Source organism: Acipenser ruthenus, unplaced genomic scaffold (genome assembly GCF_902713425.1).
Source record: "Acipenser ruthenus unplaced genomic scaffold, fAciRut3.2 maternal haplotype, whole genome shotgun sequence".
In the NCBI taxonomy this organism is placed as follows: Eukaryota; Metazoa; Chordata; class Actinopteri; order Acipenseriformes; family Acipenseridae; genus Acipenser; species Acipenser ruthenus.
Window position 1 is genome coordinate 23,064 of NW_026707332.1, and position 6,000 is coordinate 29,063.

A 6,000-nucleotide genomic window follows, 5' to 3' on the forward strand; every position below is an offset into this window, starting at 1 on the left:
CAACAAATGTTTGACCAATGTTTTGCTTGCTTTCTTTTTGAAAGTCGTACATTTGTTACATTTTTTTTTATTTCGTTTACGCAGACGTGTATACAGACCCGTCGCTTCTTTTGCGGAACATCTCACATGCTGCTGCACGAATGACGTCGTCCTGTGTAAATCCTGGCATCTTGTCCTCCAATGATAAAGGCGCATGCAAATATATACCGAGAGGCATTACGGGAATGCAATTTATAAATACTTATACTGAAAACTGAAGGAACCCATTACACCCAACAGACTGGAAAGTGCGATATGATAACAATGAAAATGTTATATTAGGAAAAGAGTGTTTCTTTAAATTGCAGATGTAGGCACCGTTTCTTTGAAAAATGTCTCTTGTGGACGGGTGACGACTCGCAATGTGTACAACTCATACTTACCTGGCAGGGGAGATACCATGATCATGAAGGTGGTTCACCCAGGGCGAGGCTCGGCCATTGCACTCCGGCTGTGCTGACCCCTGCGAATTCCCCAAATGCGGGAATCTCGACTGCATAATTTCTGGTAGTGGGGGGACTGCGTTCGCGCTCTCCCCTGAAACTATGGTCAAAGACAGAAACAAACACGAACCCGTCGGAGGAAGGAACTCACTCACTCACTAGTTATTCAACAACTCTCCGGCAGGCGGCTTCGTCACACAGGGAGTCAGGTTTTCTTTAAAAGGAGCTCAATGTTTTTAGCTTTCTGACTGTCAAATAAATAGCTACGTGGTTCCTGCACATCTATTTCCATGTTTCGTTATTTTTTATTGACAAGACTAAAAGTAAAGACTCAGCAGTGTCTGTATCAAAGTTTTTATTTTTATTTTAAATAATTGGAAATCATTTTCGAGCTTATCAGTTTTATTTATTTAGTTGATGTTTTTTATTCAGATAAACTGTGCATCACAACTGCTGCTGCTGCTGCTGCTGCTGCAGAGTCACTTACAATAGGACCTGGGTTTTACATCTCATTTGAAGGAAGGAGCACAAGGAGGTTAAGGGACTTGCTCAGGGACAGGGTCACACACAATGAGCCAGTGGCTGAGCTGGGATTGAACCAGGAACCTCCCGGTAACAAGAGCTTTTCTTTAACCACCTGACCACTAAGCCCCTTAAAACATATCTTGGCAGACAAACACTTTAATTAGACAACATAAAACCACATACAAGCAGATTTACAAGCAGGGCTGCAATCGCGTTCGCGCTCTCCCCTGATGTTATAGTCAAAGTTAAAAACACAGGTATTGAAAGCAATTAGCGATTATCTATATATCTCCAGCAGGTGGCTCTGTCAGACTGGGAATGAGATTTTGTTTTTTCTTTCGGAGCGTATAATGTTCTAGAAAGTACCAAAGTGTTTTATGTACATGTATTGTGAAGTGTTTCATCTTGAGAAGACAAAGTAACGAGTCAGCGGCACGTGTATCAAAGTTACAAAGTTGCTAATATTAAAGAAGACGAGGTTCAGCGGTACAGTTGTTTTTTTAAAACATAGTGTTTCAGTTCTGTACAGACGTTCTATGTCGTTATCCGTTATTGATTCAGCTTTATTTAGATGATTGCCTTTAAATTTCCCGTTCCTCTGAGATACGAATCTACCAGCTTTACATCTTTTTTTTTTTTTTAACGTATTCTCATTTTGTTGATCATTAATGCACATTTCTGTACTGTGGGTGTTGTCGAGCGATTGAAAACGAGACATTTTGTGTTTGAATTGAAAGTGATGGTCTCGAGGAGTCGAACAGGTCACAATAAGCCTTCATCCATGTATCATGTAACCACATGTATGCTGTCTCTAACTGGAGGAGAGGGACCCTTGCCGTACTGCTCAGCCTAAAGAACCACACGAGTTGTTTGAAAGGGGGATTTATTTTGTAGAATAAACATCAAATTGGTTTCAGGGCATACAGTCCTCCAACGGCAACACAGCTCAGTAGTACAGCTGAGATCCATTACAACACTGCTGCAGATTCAAACTAAAAGAGGGTAATATACAAAATGGATGCCTTTGAGAACTTAACACTTTCAATGCCAACGTGTGGCTACTACTTTGTGAACATACAATTTCGCAAGAATCTAATGGCACTTTTAACGCTGTTATATATATATATACACACACAGACACACGGGCCCGCACACGTGGAGCCCAGAGCTGCTTAAATGTTAACGTTTGTGACAAATTAGAGATCTGGAAATCCCTCCCCCAACCTGTCATTGCATGAATGATATTAACTTAATACTATGAAAGAGATAAACCAAGATTGTCGTTCGCTTACGGCCATACCACCTTGAGAACGCCCGATCTCGTCTGATCTCGGAAGCTAAGCAAGGTCGGGCCTGGTTAGTACTTGGATGGGAGACCGCCTGGGAATACCAGGTGCTGTAAGCTTTTCTTTCTGCAGCTTGACAGGGGGTGCTATTTCCCTTGTTATTTATGTTACTAACCTGGAAGCTGTAAGTCTAAACATCGTTTTCTTTTTTGGGTTTTTTTTTTGTCCCATTCCACACACGAACAAGTATTGTATCGGCCTTTACTGGTTTTGAAAACTGAGTTAGGACAGAAAGGGTTATCGTATTATATTCTAAGCCGAAACTACCAGTAGCGGTCCGATACAAACAAATGTGAACAGGGTTAAGACAAAAGTACTGACGAGTTTTGCTAGTTATGGTTAGTTTAATGAATTAAAAAAAGAAATAAAAGTTGATGAAGTACTTTTTATAGTAACAGAACGAGACATGTTTTAAAGCCACAAACTGCGTGTTTAGATTATTGTGCCAAACAAGAGAACAAAACGAGCATATCAACCAAGAACGGATTTAGTGACCCGTTCATTCGTTCGAGTTTATTTATATTATGTGTGACCTCAACAAATGTTTGACCAATGTTTTGCTTGCTTTCTTTTTGAAAGTCGTACATTTGTTACATTTTTTTTTATTTCGTTTACGCAGACGTGTATACAGACCCGTCGCTTCTTTTGCGGAACATCTCACATGCTGCTGCACGAATGACGTCGTCCTGTGTAAATCCTGGCATCTTGTCCTCCAATGATAAAGGCGCATGCAAATATATACCGAGAGGCATTACGGGAATGCAATTTATAAATACTTATACTGAAAACTGAAGGAACCCATTACACCCAACAGACTGGAAAGTGCGATATGATAACAATGAAAATGTTATATTAGGAAAAGAGTGTTTCTTTAAATTGCAGATGTAGGCACCGTTTCTTTGAAAAATGTCTCTTGTGGACGGGTGACGACTCGCAATGTGTACAGCTCATACTTACCTGGCAGGGGAGATACCATGATCATGAAGGTGGTTCACCCAGGGCGAGGCTCGGCCATTGCACTCCGGCTGTGCTGACCCCTGCGAATTCCCCAAATGCGGGAATCTCGACTGCATAATTTCTGGTAGTGGGGGACTGCGTTCGCGCTCTCCCCTGAAACTATGGTCAAAGACAGAAACAAACACGAACCCGTCGGAGGAAGGAACTCACTCACTCACTAGTTATTCAACAACTCTCCGGCAGGCGGCTTCGTCACACAGGGAGTCAGGTTTTCTTTAAAAGGAGCTCAATGTTTTTAGCTTTCTGACTGTCAAATAAATAGCTACGTGGTTCCTGCACATCTATTTCCATGTTTCGTTATTTTTTATTGACAAGACTAAAAGTAAAGACTCAGCAGTGTCTGTATCAAAGTTTTTATTTTTATTTTAAATAATTGGAAATCATTTTCGAGCTTATCAGTTTTATTTATTTAGTTGATGTTTTTTATTCAAAGCAACTTACAGATAAACTGTGCATCACAACTGCTGCTGCTGCTGCTGCTGCTGCTGCTGAGTCACTTACAATAGGACCTGGGTTTTACATCTCATTTGAAGGAAGGAGCACAAGGAGGTTAAGGGACTTGCTCAGGGACAGGGTCACACACAATGAGCCAGTGGCTGAGCTGGGATTGAACCAGGAACCTCCCGGTAACAAGAGCTTTTCTTTAACCACCTGACCACTAAGCCCCTTAAATCATATCTTGGCAGACAAACACTTTAATTAGACAACATAAAACCACATACAAGCAGATTTACAAGCAGGGCTGCAATCGCGTTCGCGCTCTCCCCTGATGTTATAGTCAAAGTTAAAAACACAGGTATTGAAAGCAATTAGCGATTATCTATATATCTCCAGCAGGTGGCTCTGTCAGACTGGGAATGAGATTTTGTTTTTTCTTTCGGAGCGTATAATGTTCTAGAAAGTACCAAGTGTTTTATGTACATGTATTGTGAAGTGTTTCATCTTGAGAAGACAAAGTAACGAGTCAGCGGCACGTGTATCAAAGTTACAAAGTTGCTAATATTAAAGAAGACGAGGTTCAGCGGTACAGTTGTTTTTTTAAACATAGTGTTTCAGTTCTGTACAGACGTTCTATGTCGTTATCCGTTATTGATTCAGCTTTATTTAGATGATTGCCTTTAAATTTCCCGTTCCTCTGAGATACGAATCTACCAGCTTTACATCTTTTTTTTTTTTTTAACGTATTCTCATTTTGTTGATCATTAATGCACATTTCTGTACTGTGGGTGTTGTCGAGCGATTGAAAACGAGACATTTTGTGTTTGAATTGAAAGTGATGGTCATCGAGGAGTCGAACAGGTCACAATAAGCCTTCATCCATGTATCATGTAACCACATGTATGCTGTCTCTAACTGGAGGAGAGGGACCCTTGCCGTACTGCTCAGCCTAAAGACCACACGAGTTGTTTGAAAGGGGGATTTATTTTGTAGAATAAACATCAAATTGGTTTCAGGGCATACAGTCCTCCAACGGCAACACAGCTCAGTAGTACAGCTGAGATCCATTACAACACTGCTGCAGATTCAAACTAAGAGGGTAATATACAAAATGGATGCCTTGAGAACTTAACACTTTCAATGCCAACGTGTGGCTACTACTTTGTGAACATACAATTTCGCAAGAATCTAATGGCACTTTTAACGCTGTTATATATATATATACACACACAGACACACGGGCCCGCACACGTGAGAAGCCCAGAGCTGCTTAAATGTTAACGTTTGTGACAAATTAGAGATCTGGAAATCCCTCCCCCAACCTGTCATTGCAATGAATGATATTAACTTAATACTATGAAAGAGATAAACCAAGATTGTCGTTCGCTTACGGGCCATACCCACCTTGAGAACGCCCGATCTCGTCTGATCTCGGAAGCTAAGCAAGGTCGGGCCTGGTTAGTACTTGGATGGGAGACCGCCTGGAATACCAGGTGCTGTAAGCTTTTCTTTCTGCAGCTTGACAGGGGGCTGCTATTTCCCTTGTTATTTATGTTACTAACCTGGAAGCTGTAAGTCTAAACATCGTTTTCTTTTTTGGGTTTTTTTTTTGTCCCATTCCACACACGAACAAGTATTGTATCGGCCTTTACTGGTTTTGAAACTGAGTTAGGACAGAAAGGGTTATCGTATTATATTCTAAGCCGGAAACTACCAGTAGCGGTCCGATACAAACAAATGTGAACAGGGTTAAGACAAAAGTACTGACGAGTTTTGCTAGTTATGGTTAGTTTAATGAATTAAAAAAGAAATAAAAGTTGATGAAGTACTTTTTATAGTAACAGAACGAGACATGTTTTAAAGCACAACTGGGCGTGTTTAGATTATTGTGCCAAACAAGAGAACAAAACGAGCATATCAACCAAGAACGGATTTAGTGACCCGTTCATTCGTTCGAGTTTATTTATATTATGTGTGACCTCAACAAATGTTTGACCAATGTTTTGCCTTGCTTTCTTTTTGAAAGTCGTACATTTTGTTACATTTTTTTTTATTTCGTTTACGCAGGACGTGTATACAGACCCGTCGCTTCTTTTGCGGAACATCTCACATGCTGCTTGCACGAATGACGTCGTCCTGTGTAAATCCTGGCATCTTGTCCTCCAATGATAAAGGCGCATGCAAATATATAC

At 40.7% G+C, this 6,000-nt stretch overlaps 3 non-coding genes and 1 pseudogene across 3 annotated transcripts; all 4 read left to right on the plus strand.

Moving 5' to 3' along the window:
* The first annotated feature begins 414 nt into the window (after window positions 1-414).
* On the plus strand, window positions 415-579 carry LOC131725401 (U1 spliceosomal RNA). Its single transcript, XR_009320607.1, has one exon. It is a non-coding gene; the product is annotated as a U1 spliceosomal RNA (small nuclear RNA).
* Window positions 580-2,293: 1,714 nt separating this feature from the next.
* Window positions 2,294-2,412, plus strand: LOC131725397 (5S ribosomal RNA). The gene has a single exon (XR_009320604.1). It is a non-coding gene; the product is annotated as a 5S ribosomal RNA (ribosomal RNA).
* An 890-nt stretch (window positions 2,413-3,302) lies between these two features.
* Window positions 3,303-3,466, plus strand: LOC131725411 (U1 spliceosomal RNA). Its single transcript, XR_009320617.1, has one exon. It is a non-coding gene; the product is annotated as a U1 spliceosomal RNA (small nuclear RNA).
* A 1,727-nt stretch (window positions 3,467-5,193) lies between these two features.
* On the plus strand, window positions 5,194-5,313 carry LOC131725400 (5S ribosomal RNA; annotated as a pseudogene).
* The last annotated feature ends 687 nt before the right edge of the window (window positions 5,314-6,000 follow it).